Consider the following 25,607-nt stretch of genomic DNA (forward strand, 5'->3'; position numbering starts at 1 on the left):
GCATTGGATGGAATATCTCTCAGCCTGTCCCTACCTGCATTAGGAACTGTCTTACCTTTGGTTGAACAAAAGGAATCTTTTTTTTCTTTTTGCATAAGGCCAGTATAATTGTCCTGTGTCTCAGTATTGTTAATATTTGGTTTCTCTGCTTCCACTTTTATCACTTTCTTGACTATTCTCAACACAGTCACAAACATCCTGGTAGTCAGCTAATGTCTCTCCTCTGCTAAAAACAACCTTGTGATTTTCCATCTCGTTCAGAGTAGACACCAAAGTCCTCCTCACAGTCTGCAAAGCCCTAGAGCTGTATTTCCCAAGGTGCTCCTGGTATTGCTGGCATCAGTATTCCCTGACAACTTACTAGAAATGCAAATTCGTGGCTGGGCACAGTGGCTCATGCGTGTAATCCCAGCATTTTGGGATGCCGAGGAGGGCGGATCACCTGAGGTCAGAAATGGTTTGAGACCAGCCTGATCAACATGGAGAAACCCCGTCTCTACTAAAAATACAAAATTAACTGAGCGTGGTGGCACTTGCCTGGAATCCCAGCTACTTGGGAGGTTGAGGCAGGAGAATCGCTTGAACCCAGGAGGCAGAGGTTGTGGTGAGCCGAGATCATGCCACTGCACTCCAGCCAGGGCAACGAAAGCAAAAAAAGAAAAAGAACGAATGAACGAAGGAAAGAAAGAAAGAAAGAAATAAAGAAAGAAAGAAAAGAAATGCAAATTCATGAGTTCCATCTGAGACTTAGGGAATCAGAATCTCTGGGAGCTTAGAAATCTCCATTGCACAAGCCTCTGGGAGATTTGATATGTATCTCACCCTGGATTCTCTTCTAAACTCATTGTTCTTCATTTTCATCAAACACTCATCAACTATTTTCATCAAAACCATCAAGATATTTGACTTTTGGTTTTCTCTGCTAAAAACATCCTTCATCCACATCAACTCGGGCCTCCTTGCCTCCTGCATTTATTTATTCAAAATATGACTTTCCCAGTAAAGACGTTCTCAAACATCCTATGTTAAATTTCATCTTCCCCCACTTAGATATATTCCTTTCTCCCTTTCCTGATGTATTTTTCTCTACAACATTTATATTATAACACACGGAACATTTTACTGATTCATTTTTGTCTACTTGCACTGCAATAGAAACTTCTCTACAGCTGGTATCATTGTCAACTTACTTCCCTGGGGCCGCCCAAGACCCTGGAAGATCAGAAGAGCTGTTTAAGACTTTGGTTTTGAAAATTTTTGGTTTTGTGGGTCCCATCTGAACTTTATCTCATGGACAACTCCGTATTTCTTTATAACAGGGCACATGTATTTTTCTATTTTTCAGCTTTTACTGAGGCAACAAACAAGCCCCAGATCTTAAGTTCTTACAGCCGACTTGTGGTTCTTGCTGAAGGTCACCAGGGTTCTCTGGGAAGTTGCAGTTTTACCAGGTTCTGCTGGGAGCTGCAGGACTCAGCTCAGCTCAGCTCAGCATGGCACTCCATGTCTTTTTATCATGGTACCCAGGTTGAAGGAAGGAGCTCAAGTAGCAGAGTGAGGCGGGAAGAGGGTTCTTGCAATACTTGTAAAGGTTTCTGCATCCATCACAAGGAGACAAACACATTATCTACCACACCCCACTGGCCGAAGCTAGAAGCATGCCTAACCCCCAAATCCATGCAGAAGTGAACATATTCCTTCAACAGGACAGGGCAGGAAGGAGCGGAGGAGGTAATTAGAAACAAGTCATACAATCTACTGCATGCAATCTCTTCAAAGTAAAGTTTCTACTTCTTGGATTTCAGAGAATTATAGTACTCTGGAAGGAAAGAAGGACCAAGAGTCTCTCCTAAATTATGACACCTTACTGGAGAGCCTCATCCTGTTGCATGTACAGAATCATTTCTGGCAGGACACACAGGAAATGCAAATAGCAGCACTCTCTTTAAAGTAAAATCACCAAAGAGAAAATAGTATTCTCACTTTTCATATAGAATATTTAAGAATTGCTTAAAATTGCTTTCATAAACAATATTTTACTTTTGTAATTCTTGTTTTTTATTGTGGTAGAGAACACAAAATGTTCCATTTTAACTATTTTATTATGTGCAATTAATTCATTGGCATTAAATACCTTCACAGTGCTGTGCAATCGTCTCCTCTGGTAGTTCTAGAACTTTGTCATCATTCCAAATGGAAATCTCATACCCGCTAAAGAGTCACTCCTCATTCCACCTACCCCACAGCTCCTGAAAAACACCAATCTGCTTTATGTCTATATAGGTTTACTTATTGTGAGTGTTTTGTATAAATGCAATCAAACAACACGTGACCTTTTGTCTCTTTTTATTTTCCAGTATTTCATTTCTTTTTGTAGTTGAATCATAGCCTAGTGTTTGGGTCTGTTCTTCCCTTTAGGAGTCTCTACATATACATACACATATAGCCTAGAAAAAAGAAGACAACTCAGTTACTGATTTTTTTTTTCTATTTAAGCCAAATGTTTCAATAAGTAGACACAGGCACTGGAAATAAAAATGTACTTGACAGTCAGAAGATGTAAGTATCAAATATCAACAATGAAAAGAAGATGAAACAGGGTATAGGACTTATTCATAAACAGGAAACTGGAAAGACTTCATATGAGAAGCTAGTTCTAGTCTCACCACCATCCAGCATTCTCTCTTCACCCCTCCCATCTCAGTCCCACTAAAAATGAGACAGTCATTGTTTAATGAGGGAAAGAGCCAGAATTATGGAGAATAGCAAGAAGGTTCATGACTGATGCAAAATGTTTTTAAAAGAGTGTATTAGTCCATTCTTACGCCACTAATAAAGACATACCTGGGACTGGGTAATTTATAAAGGAAAGAGATTTAATTGACTCACAGTTCAGCATGGTTGGGGAGGCCTCAGGAAACTTGCAATTACAGCAGAAGGGGAAGCAAAAACGCCCTTCTTGACATGGTGGCAGCAAGGGGAAGTGCCAAGCAAAGAAGGAAAAGCCCCTTATAAAACCATCAGATCTCTTGAGAACTCACTATCACAAAAAGAGCATCATGGCAGTAACCGCCCCCATCCCCATGGTTCAATTACTTCCCACCGGGGCCCTCCATGAGACCTGGGGATTACCGGAAGTACAATTCAAGTTGGGATTTGGGTGAGGACACAATCAAACCATAGCAAAGGGGATTGTACCTTGGCCTCTAGTAGGATCAAAAACTCTGGGAGAGATAGAATAAAAAGATGAAATTTTCACAGTAGTTTTGGGGAAATCCCAGAAGATAATGGATCTGAACCCTGATTTCCCGGAAATTTCAGTCATGGAGAGATGCCCTGATTAGGCATAGAGCTAGAATCATCAGTAGCAATGGCCCAGTGCTTTGTTCAGGTAGTGGGGACTGAAGGCATCCTCAAAGGCATGCCAGCCAAGGGAGAGGATGACATTACCTGGCTCAGTCATGGTCTAGATATCGAGGTAGGATCCAGACATCAGCATCCTCTGCAAGAAATGCTGGCTAAGACCTCAGGGGAGCTCCACTGCAGGAAAAGCCAGGAGGAGCATGCCTAGATTCTGCACGGTACTTACTAAGTGCCAAGCACTGTTTGCAGGACATAAATATTGCAAATTTTTAATTCAATTATCAGTACAGTGGGAAAGATATGATTATTGCCATATTCCTTTCATAGATACAGAAATTAAGTTATAATAAAGGTACATAATTTGTCCAAGGTGGCCCATATGGGAGGAATATCTAGAGTGAGGCAAAACTACCTCTAACATCGACCCTGGAGAAGAAAATATGAGGGACTGAAATAAAATATCATAGAGCATCTAAGCCTGGATTTTACCTTGAATTGCAAGATGAAGTTTATTGGATATTTGGAATTACTTTAAGTACAGGCAAACAAAAACAAGTGTATTTGTATTTAATTTTTTATATATTTTATTTACATTGGATGTGAAGTTGCCTAAAGACTACATGTCTATGTATCTATCTGCCATGTATTTATTATTACCTATTGTATAGTAATCTCTACATTTCCTGCACTGTCTAGACCAATTCTGTTCTCAGAGTAGGCATTATAACATGTGATTAATAAATCGACCAATAAATCAAGGAGTTTATTCTTCTTTTGAATTCCCAAGACCTCCAAATTGATTGTTACACACACATACACACACACACACATATATGTTCTTTTTGAGACATAGTCTCGCTCTGTCACCCAGGCTGGAGTGCAGGGGCACGATCTCAGCTCACTACAACCTCCACCTCTTGGGTTCAAACCATTCTCCTGCCTCAGCCCCGCAAGTAGCTGGGATCACAGGTGCGCACCACCACACCAAGCTAATTTTTGTATTTTTAGTAGAGATGGGGATTCACCCTGTTGGCCAGATGATCTCAATCTCTTGACCTCATGCTCTGCCCACCTCGGCTTCCTAAAATGCTAGGATTACAGGTATGAGCCACTGTGCCAGACTGCAGATATAATTTTTAAAACAAATATCAAAATAACTAATCTTATTAGTAGCAATAGTAGCATTGTCTGAACTTAGCATATCTTTGGAATTTATATTGACCCAAAGTTGAGTAATTTAGTTAAGCAACTAGTCTTAAAGAAACATTTTATTGGCTTTAAATTTTTAATTTGGTAAAATAAAGAATCATAGGATACTATATCTGGAAAGCATTAATACTATCATTTGATGAATTCAACAACTTTGGTTTCATAATTTTAAGCAAGACCTTGCTGTTAAATTATAACAGTTAGCATCAGTCATAAAATAATTCTAAGCTCCTTGGTCTGTCCTTGAAGGACTAGAGTGTTTTTGATTAGCCTTTAGGTTTGCTTTCTTCTTAAAAAAATCTGCTTCATAATAGTGAAGTGTTGTATAGGTCAAGAAAAAAAAAATTTAGACAATTCTGAGAAATCCTATAACTTTATTTTAGATCATCAATAGTCATGCATCCCTCCTGAAATCCTGCAAACTTAAAGCATTGTATTAAACATAGAGTTTTCTACTACATTAAGTGAGACGATTTATTTACAAGCTTATCAGGATATTAATATAAAATATTGCATTAGTCTGTTTTCATGCTGCTGATGAAGACATACCCGAGACTGGGAAGAAAAAGAGGTTTAATTGGACTTACAGTTCCACATGGCTGGGGAGGCCTCAGAATCATGGCAGGAGGCAAAAGCCACTTCTTACATGGCAGGGTCAAGAGAAAATGAGAAAGAAGCAAAAGTGGAAATCCCTGATAAACCTATCAGATCTTATGGGAATTATTCGCTATCTCAAGAATAGCTGGGAAAGACTGGCCCCCATGATTCAATTACCTCCCCCTGGGTCCCTCCCACAACACATGGGAATTCTGGGAGATACAATTCAAGTTGAGACTTGGGTGGGGACACAGCCAAACCATATCAAATATGCTATTTTATCACCAACAACTTTGGTTTTCTAAGAATCTTGAATTTAGCTTTGCATTTTCTGTTTTCATAAGATTAGTATTAGATAAGGGAGATACAATATTTAAATTTGATACTAATATCCCAATAGTAAAAACAGGACAAATTAGTCCTAGCATAAAGCAGAAAAACTTGCCTCAGTCCAGCAATTAGTGGTACTTCTGGAAACCAATCTTAATAGAATTCTGAATAGAACCCATATCAGATGTTCTAATGCAGTTCTGTTTCTAATTGAAGGGGATTGAGACAGGGACAGTGGTTTTGCTGCAGGCTTTTAATATATAGTGTTTCAAGTATAGTATTTAAAGGTTTCCTCATGGTGGTGTCACTAATATGAGTTTGCAGAGGAGTAAACATGAGGTAGAGAGGTATTTTTATATTTTTATAACCTTTCTATACTTGTGTAATTCTGATGGGCAGTTTGAGCTGGTTGGTTTCTTTGTTTCTGTCTTCATCATCTCTACATGTTACTTCTTCCGATAGAGTGCTGCCATATGTTTTATAATAGAGATGACATGCACATTCCCAACAATCTTTAAACAATGATCTTCCAGGCCTTCCTTTCTCTACAAGTGATACTGGAGCCAAGCTATACAGAATGACTTTTATAGCTAATGCCAGACAAAATGCATTTCTAAATAGCTTGATTTGATCTGGAAAAAAAAACGTAAAAAATTGATATCTGGGCAGAATATATTTTCGAAACAGTGTATCACACTGGTAGTCCATTCACAAACACTGCAGGCACTTTGATGCTTCCACAAGCTGCTGAAAACACAAATTGGATTATGCCATAATTGTCATTTAAACTCACAGTGAAAATAGTCTGACAAATGTCAGCCTGCCACTGGGCTGCTTAATTGTTCTATTTTGCCATGAGCCAATGTGATGAGGTACAATTTATTCAATATAACATTACGGACAAACACATAGTTAACAAGTCCTGATTAAAATCAATTTCCAGATAACAATACAGCTTCCATACCAGTGGCAGCTTCTACCAATTGCAGGGAAAGCTGAATATGAAGAAAGAGGTGATTGAATTTGAGCTCATAGGAGTATTAAAATACTTTTAATGACATTGAAATAAGTATTCAGTGCATTCTATTTAAAACAAAGCAAGACCAAAAAATACTGAATTGTAGTTGGCTAGCATTGCTTCACATGATGAGAAAACTTTGCAACTTACCAATTACTTTCCTGGATATAGTTTCTATGAGGAGTTGCACAAGGAAAACCTGTTAGGCTGCAGTGAACTCAGGAGACACATCAGCACATCAATGAGAAAGGCTAGCATTGACTCAGGGTGACACTGACATAGAGTATTCTTGCACCAGTGGCCACAGGGAGCTCTAGAACTGAGATGACCTTCAGGATTCCGGCAAATCTTAGGGAAGGAGCTAGGCCATATCCTTCAGTCATTGGCCATGGGTTGCCCTCTTAAAAGGGGTGTAACTTGGTTGAGGTGGTCCTCTGTGGCTGAGGGCAATCCCTAGTGAGAGGCACATCTGCTTTTGCTCAGAAGCCAGTATCCACTGCATTTAGGAGGTGGATGTGTCAGTCACAAAGAGAGTGTCAGGGCAGGTCTCACAGTGTCCAGTTCATTCTGTATAAATTACCTGCAAAAGATAATGTGGGCAGAGCGATATTTTTACCCCCCTAGCCCATAATCTATTAAATCTACCCTGAAAACAATGTTTTCTAGGCAAAGTGTGACATTTAAGTTTCCAATGCCTGGTAAATGCTGGCACTCATTCTCTTCTTAGGCAGATCAGGCCTCTGCAGCTTATGTGAACCCTCTTTTTTAGCTGTGATTCTATATTCTGGCTCATTAATAAATCTCAAATATTGTGCCTTAATATATACTCATATGCAAGACTCTTGTAGTGCACATTAGAAGGTCATGCCTCATATTACTGAAGTTTGGGGTTTAGGTCAGATTCCTCCATAAACCCCTCAAACACTGTGTTTGTGCTTAACCCTGGCATGACCAAAACCTTTAATATATGCTTAGCCAACCATACAATATATATACAAACTAGAAATGTATTTTCAAGGCTGAATTCTTTAGCTTTTCTCTTCTATGGTTGTAAAGAGGAAGGGCATGCATTCCAAATGGTCTCCAAACCAGAAACCATGGAACACAAACCATTTTAAACACAGCAGCTGGCTAGCTCCCAGCCACAGAAGTGCCGGTACCAAGACTTGCTAGCACATGAAGTTTTGAGGTTGAGATGCGATCTGGAGGTTTGGGGTACTAGTTTGAGAATAACAACACTTGGGACCTCTCTTTGGATGTAAGCTGTAGTTTGAATTGACTGCATTAGAAATCTTACATTTCACTTTCTCATAAACATAGTTGCACACTTCAAAAAAAAAAAAACAAATCCAATCTCATATCAAACTTCTACAAGCCCTTGCCATATGTGATATGTGTGCTGGCATACATATCAGTGGCCACAGAACTTGCTTACTTTCCAAGGAACATATGATGAGTTTCAGATGCTTAAGAGCCGTAATGAAAACTGGGAAACAGTAGTGGCTGTTGTGGTTTAACTGGATGACACCTGTGAAGTGGAGGCGTTGGGGACCCAGTTGCTGGTAGTTATGAGATCCCTGAAAACTGGACTGTGCTTTATTCACCTTTTATTCCTTCCACTCCACACTAAAATTGCTGTATAATCTGAATGATACATTTTGCCCTAAATAAGCAAGGGATTGTATTGAACTTTGTTAGTTCTTATCTAAAGTGATTCACGTCTCTGGGAAAATATGACTTTGATAGTACTGAAAGAAGGGTGTTGGGAGAGCCAGGTACTACATAAGGCTCTGCACCTGTGAATATGCAATAAATCTTGGTTGACTGGTTGATTAGTATACACAACAGTTCATATGGTTCTCCAAAAGATCAAGCAACGAACTAAGTAGTCTTCCAAGGTCTCTTCCAGCCTAATAATTCTGCTTTTGTCATCTTTTCACAGATGAAAGATGATACTGAGAGCTATAATATTGCCTAATTCTACATGTGAACTTTAATAAATGATGCATGACATATTATGCTACTTACCTTAGGCACATGTGTAGATAGTCCTTTCATTAGGAAACGTGGCCAAGATGCCAGTTTGACACCACGGGTCAGATGCTTCACCTCGTGGGCTTAATAAAAACTTTGAACAATAAGTGCAGCCTCATTCCAAATTGCTTCAGGCCAGGTCTGTGACTGCTACTGCTCAGAAATCAGTACTTATGAGCAATACCTCCCTGGACCTTATTTTCTTATATTAAACCTAATGAGTGACAACAGGACCGTCCAGGGAGTGAAAGGCCCCCTGGGTTCCGTAGTTAAGATATGAAAAGACACACACTCCGTTCCTGTCCCTAACCTCACTCTTGTTATGAAGATGGAATCTCTAGTGGCTCATAGTGAAGTATCAATAAATTAGAGGAAGTTGTTTTTAAAACAGTAATAAATGACTCATAATCCCATCATCCAGAGGTTTACCTCCTCTGCTTTACCATTGCACATTTTCTTGTAATTACATTTATAGATTAATAGGAAAAAAGTGTGTGCATTTGAGTGTGTATGTGTGTGCATAATTTCATGTTTAACATCTTGTGCATCATATTTTATACCTTGATCATATCACAAACATGTTTTATTACATACAAATTCGCCAAGATTTTGGGAATTATGAGTGTATTTATTATATTTCTAGTATATAATTGTATATTCTATTATATAATATATATTATATTATATATATCATTATATATACTAGATATTATATATTCTTATATATACTAGATATTACATATACTCTATTACATATATTATTATATATCCATTCTTTCCTTCACATACGCACATATGCTTCATACGCTTTCCTTCCGTCTCTACATTGTCATTTATTTGTCAAGTTATGTTTAAAACCTTCATTACTCCAGAGAATCAGGTGAGCCCTCACTTTCCTCTCTGCGAAATCCAAGGTACAGGCTCCATTCTTCACCTGAATTTTTTGATCACTCCCGCAATCACAGAACATGACATTTTTTTATCTTGATTTCCTGAAAAGTAGTCAATTCTTTTTAAAATCATTAATGATTTTCATGTCTGACCCTCAAGATCAGGGTGTTTCCAGAGTTTCCTCCAGCTGATGTTTCTTCTTGGTAATCTTGCTGACTTGGGGGTTTATACCCTGCCTCTTGTCTTCTTCCCTCACCACCATGATCTCCAAATGCCTGTACCCCGAAATCTTTATCCTGAATTCTAATTGTCCTAGTATTTCTTAAGTTCTTGCTATAGATTTCACAGTGTCTTATGCATTAGGGATCTTAAAGTAATTGAGGCACTGTGCACCAGACACTTGGCACCTAAAACTGAAAAGGGACAAACCAGATTTCATTGTCTACTAGCTCTAAACCTCCTCAGCCTCCTGTATTTCCTGCATGTATTGAAGAACTCCCCGATCAACCAGGTAATAAAGGCCAAACTCACCACAGGCTTCTGCATCCCAATTAGCCACCAATTTCTCTCATGTTCACCTCTTCCTATTCAACCTTCCCTTTCTCTTCAAACTTTCAGCATATGGCTGGGCATGGTGGCTCATGCCTGTAATCCCAGCACTTTGGAAGGCTGAAGTGGGAGGATTACTTGAGCCCAGGAGTTCAAGACCAACTTGGCGAGACTGTCTCTATGAAAAATTTTAAAAATTAGCTGAGCACGGCAGCATGCACTTGTAGTTCCAGTTAACCAGGAAGCTGGAATGGGAGGATTGCTTGAGCCCAGGATGTCAAGGCTGCAGTGAACGGAGATCACGCCACTGCACTACAACCTGGGCAACAGGACAAGACCCTGTCTCAAAAACAAACAAACACAAAAGCCTTTCGGTATGTACACATCACTTGCCAGGGTTATTGCAATAGAATTCTGGATGTTTCATCTCCTCCCTGCTTTGCTCTCATTAAAATTTACTTCAAATTGCTAACACAGTGAGGCTTGCCATAAAAATAGCAACTTACCCACTTTAAAAATTAAACAAAAATTACAATAGCAAAATAACGGTAGCATCCTATTGCCCAATAAATGATATACAACTTTCTACTGAGCTAAGTAGAAAACACAGCTACTTTCAAGTGAATGAGCTTTCTGTCTGTATCTTAGAGTAGGTAGTTTAGTTTTAGTACATATTTATAACTTTCAGGTTTGGAGTAACACTGCTGTATATCAAAATGTGATATTAATTTCTTTTTAATCAGTTTAACCACTTCATGGGAAATATTGTTCAAAGAAGTGGTTTGGCAGAGTGGCTAAGTTTCAAACTCTGAGTTGAAATGGCATGTTTGAATCTCAGGTCTGCCATTGGCTGTGTCCCCACCCAAATCTCATGTTGAATTATAGTTCCCATAATCCCCATGTGTCAGGGAGGGACCTGGTGGGAAGTAATTGAATCAAGGGCAGCTACCTCCATGCTGTTCTTGTGATAGTGAGTAAGTTCTAACCAGACCTGATGGTTTTATAAGGGGCTTTTCCCACCTCGCTCTGCACTTCTCCTTACTCCTGCCATGTGAAGGACGTATTTGCTTCTCCTTCTGCCATGATTGTAAGTTTCCTGAGGCCTCCCCATCCATGCAGAGCTGTGAATCAACTAAACTTCTTTCCTTTAGAAATTACCCAGTCACAGGTATGTCTCTATTAGCAACGTGAGAATGGAATAATATAGCTATTATCTTGCTGTATAACTCCAGAAAAATCATTTAGCTGATCTTATGATAAGATGCTGGTGGCCGGGCGCGGTGGCTCAAGTCTGTAATCCCAGCACTTTGGGAGACTGAGGCGGGTGGATCAGGAGGTCAAGAGATTGAGACCATCCTGGTCAACATGGTGAAACCTCGTCTCTACTAATACAAAAAATTAGCTGGGCATGGTGGCGCGTGCCTGTAATCCCAGCTACTCAGGAGGCTGAGGCAGGAGAATTGCCTGAACCCAGGAGGCGGAGGTTGCGGTGAGCCGAAATCGCGCCATTGCACTCCAGCCTGGGCAAGGAGTGAAACTCCGTCTCAAAAAAAAAAAAAAAAAAGATGCTGGTGCTGAAAATAACATAGTCACCTACATGGTAGGATTTTTCTGTGAATTAAACAATACATAAAGATAATTTTATCTGAACCTGGCACATCATAGATGTTTAATACACTTTAACTAGTTTTATTATCTAGTGTTAATTTATAGAATTTGCAAGTATATGTCCAAGAGCATTGAAACTAATGAGATTCCACAAGAGAAACTAACATCATCTTAACAAACACATCTAAAGATATCTAGACTTTTTATTTTAAATATTTAAATATATGTGCAATTGATCTTTGAGAAATGCTGTAATAACTGAAATCGTGTCAGTACTACAATTAACAAGATGAGAGATAGATCACCATGGACACCAGGGTGTAAAGGACAGGGTTCAAATTCTTGATTTGTCCTTTACTATATTGGCCAAGTTACATAGACCCTTTGAACCTCAATTTTCTCATCTATAAAAGTGTTGTAATATCTACATCAAAAACTCCATGACCTGATTTCTATCTTTGAATGCAAAGTTCATAGTTCAGAGTTGACACTTGGTAAATGGTTGTTGTTATTATTTTTTAAAATAAAATACAGTTGGCTTCATTCACATCAGATATTATAAAAAAAAGATCCCATGCTGTGCAAATAAATAACTTAGCTATGATTTGGAATATCTGAGATGATGCCCACCAACTTATTTTTACTCAACTAGGAAAAAAAAAAAACCAAGAAAAAAAAGGATCACTTAACATATTGTTGCGTGCCTACAATCCATTTGACACCACCTTCAAGCCCTATTAAGTTTGCTCTTCTCACTGTGCATCCTTCAAATAGTGTAATTTCTCAGGATGAAATTTAGGTACGTGGGTGAATGCTACAAAACAGATCTCAGCATCTATCTGACATCTAGGGGAAACTTTTTAACAATATAAAGAATTTCATTTAGTTGAGTTCTGAACTTCTCCTATAAGACTTAAAAAGGGGTGGAGGTCACATTTTATTAATGTTTGTATTTGCAGACTATATTCCTTTCCCCATTTGACTGGGTTTGCCTTTTTCAAAGAAAAATATTCTGGATTATGTATGATACTTATAATAAGCACCCTTCAAGAGAGTTTATTACAAAGTAACAAGAGATAGACACTTTTAACACAATAAAATATACATCACTGAATGCTTCCTTCCCAAAACGTTGCATACATAAGGCAGATTACTACAAAATTAAGTGTGAAATCACTTTAGACTCTGAGATAATTCTGGTATTAAATAAAGTTAATGCTAGAAAATGCACTGAGGTGTTTGGTAGTTGATAATGATTTGGTAGTATATAATGGCTTATAATTTGATCATATAGTCCTTTAATATTTGAAAGCTTTAATATTCTTCAGTGAAAAGACTCTATTTATTATCTTTTTTTTTTGAGATGGAGTCTTGCTCTGTTACCTAGACTGGAGTGCAGTGGTGCGATCTTGGCTCACTGCAACCTCCGCCTCCCAGGTTCAAGAGATTCTCCTGTCTTAGCCAGCCAAGTAGCTGGAATTACAGGCACATGCCGCCATGCCTGGCTAAGTTTTTGTATTTTTATTAGAGACAGGGTTTTGCCGTGTTACCTAGGCTGTTGCCGAACTCCTGAGCTCAGGAAATCCACCCACCTTGGCTTCCCAAAGTGCTAGGATTACAGGTATGAGCCACCACACCTTGCCCTATTTATTATCTTTATACAAAATTCAAATACTGCAATTTACGTCTGAGCAACCGGTCAACCTTGACCGAAAGCTCACATATTCTGAAGTTAGAATTTACTTGAAACCAGGCACCAGGTCTTCCTTGGCATCTAGTGAGACACCGCCTTCAATCATTACTTTCTCCTTACCTGCTTATCTGCAGTCCAAGCCTCACCCCCCATACTGGAGAAGGGTGGAAGGAAAGCATTTAAGCCTATCAAATTCCTAACAACCTTTCATTCTTTCCAGCTTTCTCAACGCCATTGTGCATTTACTCCCCATCTACCAAACCCCACTCCTTATAACTTCTGCTGCATAGCTATGAAGGAAACAATTCACAACTGTTTGCTGATTTCTCAAAGTCAATTCTGGATAATTCAGAAAAAAAGAAAGGTTTTTCTTTTTTAAAAAATCAGTCCAGATTTTAAAATATTATGTGGATAGCACAGAATTTTAAAAATAAAAAATTATGCACTTTTAGATGAGCAGATGTCCTTGTATGGTTTAGAAAAGAAGAGGGGATCACAAGCCCTCAATGGGCACGGCTCTCTGGGTGTACATGGAAGGCAAGGGGTGGCAAAGCTCCCCTCTTGCTCCCAGAGGCATGTGACACAGCTGTGCCACTGGATGTCTTTGCTTCATTATCCAGATGCCTGTCACTGAGTTTGTGACTGGGTTCCAGCCCTCTAAATATGCTTCTTTCAATTTATATCAATCATGCTGAAGACCAAGGCTATTTTCATTGATTCTATCCGCTACATTGACAGACACGTTCAAAGATGATACATGGAGGCTTATAGAGGAAAAGCCCTAAGTACACGCCCAGCATTATCGTTCTTGCACAAATTAAGTTCATGAAAGCTGGTCTGCAATGGGCAATCATTATTTCATGCAAAGGAAGCACAAAGTCCTACTTTCCCATAGCTTTTACAGCCATTAGAGTCAAAGCTAACGAATGCCATTGCCATCTTATTTCCAGAACAATAACTGCACTTAGATAGAATACACTCAGGGTTTTTTCCCAGAAAAAGGCAGTGTCAGTAATGCAGCCTCATATTAATCAAAAGCAATTCTGGACAGAAAACATTATTTTTATGGAAATAGAAATTTTTCTCTATTATCTTCAAGACAGAGTGTGCTGGTGGCATTCTGCAGAGTTACAGGGCAAATCCTGAAAGTAATTTACTGGCCATAAAAGAAATTCTTAATTAGAAAATAGGTTGATTTAGATAACTTTACTCTGAAATAAATGATGATGGGATGGCAAATAAGTGGATTTTACATTTACGTGCTTGAGATTTGTTCTTTTCCTGGAATTGTGACCAAGAAAAATGACTACATCCCTGTGTATTTCCAATGGTTCTTGAAATAATAAGTACTTTTAATAATTCTAATTTACAAATGTCTTAGAGTTGTAAGAATTAATACAGGCATATTTATATTAAATGTTATTAAGTGAAAAAGGAGAAAAAATACTCCAGAAACTTTTTAAATGGATGGGTATTAGTACTGCTTTTTTTTAAATTTTGGCAATAAATGTTTCTGGATGTTTTATTATTCTACTTTGCTATTGCTATTCTAAAGATAAATTTCAATTACTAAGGAAGGATTGGAAACATAGCTGCCTTCCATCAAATGAAACACCATCTTTCTTTATATATATATATATATATATATATATATATATATATATATGTATGTATATATAATTGCATTTTAGGTTTTGGGGTACATGTGAAGAGCATGCAAGATTGTTGCATAGGTACACACATGGCAGTGTGGTTTGCTGCCTTCCTCCCCATCACCTGTATCTGGCATTTCTCCCCATGCTATCCCTCCCCAATTCCCCACCCACTGCTCATCTTTCTTTTTGTTTCCTTTACTCTGTATAATTTTTTAAAGAGTCAAGATGGAAAGTATTAGTTCTGCATTTAATTCTGAAAATGTAAAAAGCACTCTCATGCTTATACTTCACTTACAAAACCTTCACTACTTACTGCTGCATTAAATTTGCTGCTCAATTTCATCCACTAGTTTACAATTAGTAACTCAATTCATCCTTAGAGCAACTCGGAAATGAATACTGCTGTGATCATCATGGTCTCACCCACTTTGTAGATGAGAAAAACAAGGCACAGAAGGCTTAATAACTTGTCTGAGATCATCCAGCTAAAGAGTGGGATGTAAATCTATGCCATAGAACACCAGAATTCAGGCCTTTAAACCTGTTGCAATGGTGGCTTTGTCCAGAGGCTTCTTCCTCACTGTGATCTTCACAGTAACATGTAATGGGGCAAATCTCATGTTCTTAACCCCATATTAAGAATGGCATTAAGAAACTGAGAAAGATTAAATCATAAATGAGTTATTATAGAATCAAAGTACTGAGTTCTTCTAAATTCCTTTTTTTTCCTGCAGCAGGATATTATATGTAATGCTTTGTGACTTTGAGAAACCATAAATATACTATGGCTATTATACAAATATTTCAACTATCAGAAAAAACATAGTTAAACTAATATTTATATGGGTCTTTGAGAAGTAGTATTTTTTAGAGGAATTCAATCCCAAAATAAGAAAACATAATCCTGAAATGTATGTTAAGAATAAGACATTAACATATTGGCACATGATGGCCTTATTTATTTGTACTACAGTCCAATAAAAATGTGGATCATGTGAGGAGGCTTCTCAAGAGTTAGGTTTTTAGGGTAGCCAGGTACTTCATCAAGCATCACTCACAGCAAAAGTAAATGTCAGTATTAATTAATTCATATTAATTGTTAAATGCAACAAAGAAGATTCCTTTCACCAAATCAGTTGTCAAGATGAATGACACTCTCATTGGTTAAAAATAATTTTGATTAAACATTTTGATAACATGATGTACAGATAACACAAAAAATTATAGACTTAAATGAGAAAAACAGCCTGCCATATGGTATAAATGAGAAAACATGACAAATAGTATAACCCTATTGTGTGTGTGTGTATGCATACATATACGATATGTGCAGTATCATAGTCCATTTGAGCTGCTATAACAAAAATGCCGTAAATGAGTGGCCTGAACAATTTATTTGCCATTGTTCTTAATGCCGAGGAGTCTAAGATTAAGGCATTGGTAGATAAGGTGTCTGGTGAGGGTCTGCTTACAGCAGCCTCTCCTGATGGAAAAAGAGCAGAGCAAGACAGCTCTGTGGGGGGTCTCTTTTATAAGGGCACTAATCCCATTCACAGGTTCCTCACCATCATGACCCAATCACCTCTCAAAAGCCCTACGTGTTAATTCTATCACTTTGAGTGTTAGAATTTTTCAACATATGGACTTTGAGAGTATCAACATTCAGTCTATAACAGTACAGAAAATTAAATCTCAAATAGTAAATAGTTAATAGGAGTTATTTCTACTGCTTAAATTGATATTATATATTTTGGTAATTTCTATAATATTTGACCATTTTATGATAAGAACAGATTGTTTGCCTAATCACAAAAACTATTATAGCTATATAAGGAGGAATTATATGTACATATCTTTTACCAATAAAAAACTATAAGGTGAAAAAATAACCTTATCATTTTGCAGAGGAATCATTACAAGAAAGCATGGCAATGATAAATCATATCAAGGTTAATTAAAATTCAACCAACTTTTTTTTTTCCTTTTACCACCCTTTCCAAATATATTTCTCCAGAGTATTGCATGATTTGGTAGTCATGGAAAACTTTAGTTGCTGTTGTTAGGTAAATAGTATTTAACAGCTTAAAGAAGAAAATCACAGCCGTAAGGAAATAGTGAACAGTACATATAAAATTAATAAGAGAGCTTGGGTTGAAAAATAAAATTGAGAGAACTGTATAAAGACTTATAATTTCACTTTTGTTTGTATAATACTTTTTATCACATCTAACTATACAATATTTAGAGATCACAAAAATGAGACTTAAAGACAAAGTGTTCTAATGAGAGGTCAAATGGTATGAAATTGTAGTATTTTATTAAGAATCATAGAAAGCTTGTCATGATTATTTTTCTATCCGGTTCACAGCACAGTTTTCTTCAGATGTTAAAATTACACATCTATAAGTCAATTGTTTCTCCTGCCTCACAGTTGATGCAGGCAAACCCAGAAGAATAAATATGGAGCTTATCACCACATCAGTCAGGAGACCTTGAGAGAATCAGAGGCCCAGTAAGTGTTACAGAGAAAGTAGAACAGAGGTTAGGCCCTACGCCGGTGTGCAGAGAACTTGGACAGTCGGGAATGGAACGTGGGTAGGACTAGAGCAGGAGTCTTTCTGCAGCCACCACACAAGCCAATCATGTACCAAACTGGGGCCAAGAAGGGAAACTGGAGGGTCACCTCTGGGAAGCTGAGCCCCTGTGCCATCAGGACTCAGTGAGTCTAGAGCCTAGCATCTGGCTCATAGATTTGGAACCACTGCTGTTCAACAGCGTCTGTGGACAGGAAGGTGAGCGGGGCATGGATCAGAGGAGAGCAAGGACACCTTGGAGCCCAGCAGGCATTTATGTGTTTAGCTGTCTTTACATCTGATCCCTATTTAATCGATTTCCTCCCTAGCCAGGCAGGGGAGATGAGGCCAGGAAATGTAGTTTGCAGCTTAACTAATTTCACACTTTATACACCCCCAGAATCTGGGTGCACAGTTACACTGATACCTGCTAATGAATCACACCTCCAGTGTTCCACATCTTCCCTAGCCCCCTCCCATGTTGATTCTGGCTTGTTTCTGTGGTTTTACTGAGCCAAGGGGATGTTAACCAAACATGATGCAGGCAGACTTGATAAGCATTCTTTCCATGGAACGTGGAACCCAGGGACCCAGATGCCATGCAAGATCCCAGGTCACCCTCCTTGAGGCTCAGAAAACGGTGGATGTAGGGAACTCCCGAGTGCACAGGGAGAGAGAAGTTCATCCATTGCAGAATCCCAGTTGAGCTCAGCTACAAGAAAACCCATCAGATAAAGGAACCTCATGTGTGAGTCCTGCAAAGACCAGCAGAAGACCTGCCCAGCCAGTCCACAGAATCAGAAGCACCTGAATTCCGTGGCTGGTTATGAAGCAACGGACAGCTGAATCAGCCACAAAACTGATATGACCTCTTTCATTGCTGATGAAAAAATAAATATGAATTTTATTATTGTCACACTAACGAGAGTCTTTTTAAAAAGGCATAGAATTTAACTTACTAGAAAAGAGTTTTCAGTTGAGCCTTACTTTGTCACTGAGATTACTGAAGTGGTGATACTTCAAACATTTTTCAAAAGTACTCTATTAAAACCAGTGTCCTCATTGTATCAGTGATGAACATGAACTGAATATGTACTATGTTCCAGCCTCTGCATCAAATGTTTTACTCCATGAATTCTCTTTACTTCAAAGACCATGCATACGCCTTAGTTAAAACAGAAGCACAGAAACGCAAGTAACTCACCCTAACTCATACCACTGTATCACAGAGCCGGGATTGGGATCCTGGCAGAGGCTACGATCTTCCCCACTGCCCTAGAGCACCTCTGAGGAACGTCTTGTGCCCGGGCGTTTGGGAGGAGACGTCTTAGCTCTAGGTTAGTGCAGAGGCACAGGTAATAAAGCTCAGTTACTTGCCAGATTCAAAGTTAACTTGGGCAGCAAAAAGGGAAAGGAGGTTTATTCTGATTCCACCAATACCTCTGGAACTGGATTAGAGGGATTTAGGAAGTTAGCGCAGAGAGGTCACAAGAGGACTTCCTTCACCTCTCCTCGGATGATGAGAGGCCTGCAGGTGTAAATCATAGTTTGCCTCTAGCTAAATAAAAACTGGGGCCATGTGAAAGGAGAGAAGTTTACAACTTTTCTTCGGATGAATTTTGCCACCCTTTCCATCCCCATTCTAGGAGCTAGAGTAGTCTATCTTAGATTCAAACATGACCAAAAAAAAGAAAATAGAAATTAAGGAATATCTTGTTTTTGGTCTTCGTGAGGCTAAACTTTTACAGAGGGGACTTCAATATGTGAAATAAATGTCACTGTGAAGACAGCTGAGGACTTAGGTTTCTCATAGAAGCTGCAGAGAAGATCACTTGGGCTAGACACAGTAAACAGAGAGACCGAGATGAAGAAAACATAAAAACTCAGTGTCTCAGATTGATGGTCCCATTCCCTGACACCAGACAGAGGTTTGGGTGAGGGAGCTGGGGAGAGAGGTAGGGTGAGATGGAGATTGAAAGGCTAAAGAATGGAAATAGGTTTATAGGAAATCCATGTAAATTTGTCTTCTCAGGCCTCGTCAGAGTGTATCCTATCCAAGTGATTATAAATCTGGTGAATGGCTACCTAGCCTTAGATAGGACATAAAAGTATCTGTCTTTTGTGCATGGTTACATTGATACCTGCTAATGAATCACACCTCCAAAGTTCTGAATCTTCTTTAGCCCCCTCCCATGTTGATTCTGGCTTGCTTATGTGGTTTTACTGAGTCAAGGGGACATTAGCAAACATGATGCAAGCAGAGACTTGAGAAGCATGCTCTCCATGGAACATGGATCCCAAGGACCCAGCTGCCATGTAAGAATCCTTGAAGCTCAGAAATGGTGGATGTGGAGTCCTCAAGTCCATAGGGAGAGCGAACTTCATCCATTGCAGAATCCCATTTGAGCTCAGCTACAAGAAAACCTATTAGATAAAGAAACCTCACGTGTGGTTCAAGCTGACTGGAGGTAAGACGAGCTCCACAGTGCCCAGTAGGGATTCCTGTGTGAAGATCCCACCACACAATGAATCCTTCAGCAAATACCATCTTAGGCGGAAGATTCAAGACCAATGGCAGACCAGCACCAGAATTCAAACCTTGCATTGACATGCATTGGTTGAATGAGATCTCAAAACTCAAATAGAGTCCATTTAAGTAGAAATGAAGAAATGTTATTTCTCTATTTCTTGAACACTTTAGTTAGACATTGTTTCTATTCTGTTACATCCAGGGTACAGCTATGTACTCTGCTCCATGACTATTCTACTAGGCAGGGTGGAGCTTCGCAGATAAAGCAGGTTCAGTTTATAAGAGCAGAGGGCAGAATGGTTTCCTCATGAGGCATTTAGAGGTGAGAGAAGAAAGAGAAGTTGCAAAGAGAGAAGGAGCAGTCAGAGAGAGAGAGTGCAAAAAAATACAGCGTCAAAAAGACCCAGGGAAGTCAGAAGCGTCGAAAGTTTAGAACTGGAAGAAGCGAACTTGTCTAATAATGTTAAAGAGAGGACAGATGTTTAAATGATTGCAGAAAACATTAAAAAGCTATGAGATATGGAAAGAAGTAGGTCATCTGGTTGTTCAGATAATTGAGGTACACTAGATTGGAAAGATTTTGCAAGCGTTAGAGAAAGGGATATGTGCTAAGGGAATGAGCACAATGAGTATAAAAACAGAGGCTAAAGGATTTGATGGTCAAATATTTGGGAAAGTACGATAATACTTGGAAAGGAAGAGGATCAAAGCGTTTTTAAATTGGAAATGTAGAAAGGAGAACACATGAGAAGGTGGACACAGAAGGTATTAGAGAGAGATCACAGCAGTGTGGGAATAAGGTACTTCAGGAAGCCAAAAGAAATTGGATTAAAGATGAGAAGAGAATTCTCATATTCAGAATGCTTGCAGGTGCATGTAAATTAGTCAAAATAGATGACATAAAAAGCATAAATGGTGGGAAATTGGTAAATCAAACACCAGCTGTCCTTAAATTCATAATAAACAGATAGAAACAAGGTTGCAGACCACATTGGGCTGTGAGAAACTGTGAATGTAAATAAAAAGAATGTGTCTAGAGAATAACTTTTGTGAGAAACAGGAAAGAATGTAGGTGGGCTTAATGCCTTGCCCATAGTAATAACAAAATTAATATTTACTGAATTTTAAAAATCACAAATGAAAATTACAGCCAAATACGGCTGATTTCTTTTTCCTCTTTGGTCAGTACAAACCTGTGACAGTATCTCCTTGTTTATGAGAAACTCTTCAGAACCTTGCTCAGCATAGCTTGATTACAAGTTACAAGTTCTTTATCTACAAAATAGACATAATAGAGCCTACATTTCCCAGGGTTGTTATAGAAGTTAATTAATGTTTATAATACCCTCTAGGATACAAAGTGAGAACTCTGCTACTCACATACGAACAAAGAATAATCTGAAAGGCTAATTAAGTCCATTTGCCCATAGTGAATGTCAGTAATCGGTCTAACAAATGGAGAAATTAAAATCTACTTCTATATCATTTTACTTTATAAAGTTGTATATCTTAACCATAACATGTAAGAAATAGAAAGAGAATATAACAAAATACTAAGAAGACAGATTTCCAAAACCAGTGAAACTGACAGATTGACTGATTTACGGAGTGGAGGATTATTTTGGAATGCCCCATAACCACAAAAACAGGTAGGGACGCTAAAGGAACTAAACACTCCTAAATACTTAAGGAGGCAAAGTATGTTTATGAAGAAAAATGATTGTCACCTTTAGGAAACAACTTCTCATTATTGTAAAATGCATTGCGTATCTAAGGGGATTAATAAATAAAAATAAAATATTACATACTTTGTAATGATATAATGACATCTGCAGCTCAAAATTGTGTGTTGGTGAGTTCACCAAAACCAAACTCCTTTTATTCTGCTTTCAGAGAGAAGCATATAAACTTTTACAGCTTTAACCATCAAATTCTTATAAATAAAATAATGACATATTAATTGATTGTGATTTGTTTTGTCAGTTTTATAAAATTGTTGTCAAATCTTACTTGACTCTTCCTTTGTGAATGGGAGAAACTGTTTAATATGCCTGAAGTATTTCAACATTGTATCAGAAGCTGTGGTATATATATTTTAAATGGTCCCCTTGCTTGTTTATAAAAAGCTTAAAATACAGATGAAAGGAATGATCCTAGGGTGCAACAGATTATTCCTAGGAACATTCCTTGCAAGACAAGAGAGAAGAACTGACTTCCACCTCCGTTACCGTGGGACTGCAAAGAAAGAGAATAATCATCAGAGCACAATTAACACAGAATCATGGGCTTGACTAGATTCCATCTCGCATTTTTCAGAGCTATTTAAAGTGCTTAAGTGCTGCTTCCCTAATTTTAAGACCTTTGTGCAATTGAAGTCAGAAATCTGAGTAGAAAATCAGCTTCTGCCTTTTTCTAACCTTTCAGCCTGGACAATCCATTTCTCTTAGCCTCAGTCTTCTCTATAAAGCTGAGTTACTATTTACATCTTAATGAAATAGTAAATAGAAAATTAAATGGAATAACCTGTGAGAAAACATAATTCATCACAATAGCTCAATACTTGTACATTTGAGGCAATTTGGGGAGATTTGAGACTTGTGATCAGTCATAATTCAAAATATTTTGAAAACTACGTGGACATAAAAAAAAGCACATGTTACGAAAGTAGGTACATATTAGATATACCTACTTCTTATATATTAAAAGAGATAGGTATATATTAATTGCTCAATGTGGTTCTACTAATTTATAAAACATACTGACATTCAAAAGTTAAATAACTTGGAAGTGATCACTCTATTATAAACAATAAGAAAAAGCTCAACAATTTTATGAAACTGACAAAATGAATCACAATCAATTAATATGTGATGATTTTATTTATAAGAATTTGATGGTCAAAGCTCAACAAACTTAAACATATTTTCTTGGGCCCATTAGAGAACTGATTTTTTTAGGGCACACACCATCCCAAAATCTGGAGAGATAGTCAAAGCTGACAGGTGGGGTTGGCATACCTGGACGGAAGCTACCAGAGACATAATCTGGTAGAACACTTAGATGGCAATTTTGATAAATCACTGGAAGCTAGGTGTTGGTTAGTTTGAAAGTGAGGAACTATTAAGGACCATAGTCTTAGAGACTAGTGTTCTAGTTTCCAACTAGAAACTTAGTTCTTAGAACTAAGAAAAATCTCCTTTTGGCTTTAGCAGAAGGAAAGGAAAGTAATACCTGTGAAATATACCCAGGAAATTCTCTGAAACAAGAGCCTAACTCCAGGGGAAAAGACTACCAGAAGCTGATCCGCCTATGGAAAGGTCATTTACCTGATTGTAGGCCCATCCAGCCTTCCTGCTGCACCTAAGAGAGAAGTGGGGAAGCTAAAATAAAGATGTGTGAAAGTGAAGGTCCCAGCTCAAGAATGCAAGCCCACTAACAGACGAAGGGCGAGTCATGAGTTTCTAGAGCATTCCATCTTCCACATCTATCACTATACCAAAAGTGAATTTGCACTAAAAGACACACAAGATGTAGACCCTCTCTTTGACCAGAACCACTTAGGAAAGTCTGGAGTTAGCAGATGAGACAAAGGTAAGGCTAAGCAGAGGAATATGAAGACTCTTGACACCTGCCGTACCAGTAAATCTTAAACGCAACCCAGCTTCTAGACAGGTTAACATAAACCCCCAAATGGTAGTTGTACTACCTCAATTCCTATTGTCCTATACAACACACCCAGCTTTCAACAAACAAAATTATAGGCCATGACACAGGCAAGAACAAATCACACAATCTAAAGAGGCAAAGTGATCATGAGAGCCACATGTAGACATGACCCAGGGTACTAAGCCTGGTCAACAGGGGTGGGTGAAAAGATACTGCTGGAGAAGGGGAATGTGCTTCCTGACTGTGGTGTCTTGCTGTGAAGGCTCCTGTGGTGTGGGTGGCCCAGGCAATGCACTGTAGCCAGCAGCACCCAGTGGGCAGTGGCTTCCCCACAGCATCTTAGAGCTCTATAAGTTCCAAAGGGTGGAACTTATAGTTTCACCAAATTCTGTCAGAATGACCCAACGGAAACCTATGTGCCATGCAATGATCAGTGACTATGTCTGCACCAATGAGATCTGGGAGCCTAGTCTTCAGCCTGAGAGGAAGTGGGGGGTTCTTCCTTGGGTACTGTATCTCAGCGCCAGTGATGACTGCTATTTGTATCATGCAATATCATATTATGCCAGATTTTATTACATTGAATTATGTTACATTGTATTACATTACTTTTTATTCTTCCTATAATATTTATATTATGTAGATATGGCATATTGTGTGATATCATATCTGCTCATCTTATATTCTTTAGAATATTTGTATATTCTTTACAATTCTCTTTGCTTCTTGACATTCCTTCATTATTTCAATACTCTGTTAAAGTTAATAATTATTTATGTTATATATTTATTTATAAATTTGTACCTTTAATTGTTCTCCTTCTCTTTAACTGTTTATGCTTCATGGTATACATTTTCCTGTTCAAATTACTGTGTAATTTCACTTTCTACAATGGACTGAGGCTGATAAAGTAAAACATATTTTAATGGCCATCATTTTATGCCTCTACGTTTTGGGTGGTATGTTATTCATAAACAGCAACCAAATTTGGAACATGAATAATTAAGTAATAAATTAGGAATTTTGAACTTTGTCACATTGCTTGAAATTCTCTTGCAACTGGATCAAATAAGTTTTTCTAAATACTTTCTATATTCAGTTACTCTGCGACTGAAGTTTCTCTAAGTCTTATTTTTTTGATCTGCAAAGGTATCTGGTGGTAATAACAATATTTACTTCTTAGTATAATGTGAATATCAAAGAATACACAAAAGACTCAGCACAATATGTGGCATATAGAAAGTATATTAACTAATAAAATCATATCATATAGAACTCTAGGTCTTCTCATTGATGCTACTTTTGTCATAGTTAGAATTATTCTAAACATTCCTACTAAAAATTAGATCAAATAAATATTTATGGCAATCCATTAAGGAAAAATATAAAATAGAAAACGTGGGGAAAAAATTGTTCCATTTGTTGTACCATTCACATTTTTCATAACTCATACTTTTAAAATGAGTAATATGAGACAAATATTATATGGTGTGGAACCTAGGTTCTTCAGAAAATGAAAAGAAAACTCCACCTAATACGTAGATAATCAGGAAATAAATCATGTAGATATAAATACCTCCTATATTTTCTTATGATTATACATTTAAAAATATATATTGTACATTTATTTCATAAATTTTTGGTAGATAAGCCAGAATTTTTTTCCTTTATCCTTTCAAAATAAAGAATCTTTCTACTTTAAATTCACCACCTTTTGACAGACCACTTACCTTATTTCATCCTCACCTATTAATTGCTCAATTTGGCTACGTCCTGCCAGGCTGTAATCTAAAATCCCTTCTTAGTTCTGTGTCTCCAGCTCTGATTTCTCATTGAATCTTATAATACACAGCTCTATAATAATAGTTTCACACTGCATTGTAAATTACTT

This window comes from Aotus nancymaae, unplaced genomic scaffold (genome assembly GCF_030222135.1).
Source record: "Aotus nancymaae isolate 86718 unplaced genomic scaffold, 86718_ANA_hifiasm-v0.15.2.pri h1tg000161l, whole genome shotgun sequence".
Classification (NCBI taxonomy): domain Eukaryota; kingdom Metazoa; phylum Chordata; class Mammalia; order Primates; family Aotidae; genus Aotus; species Aotus nancymaae.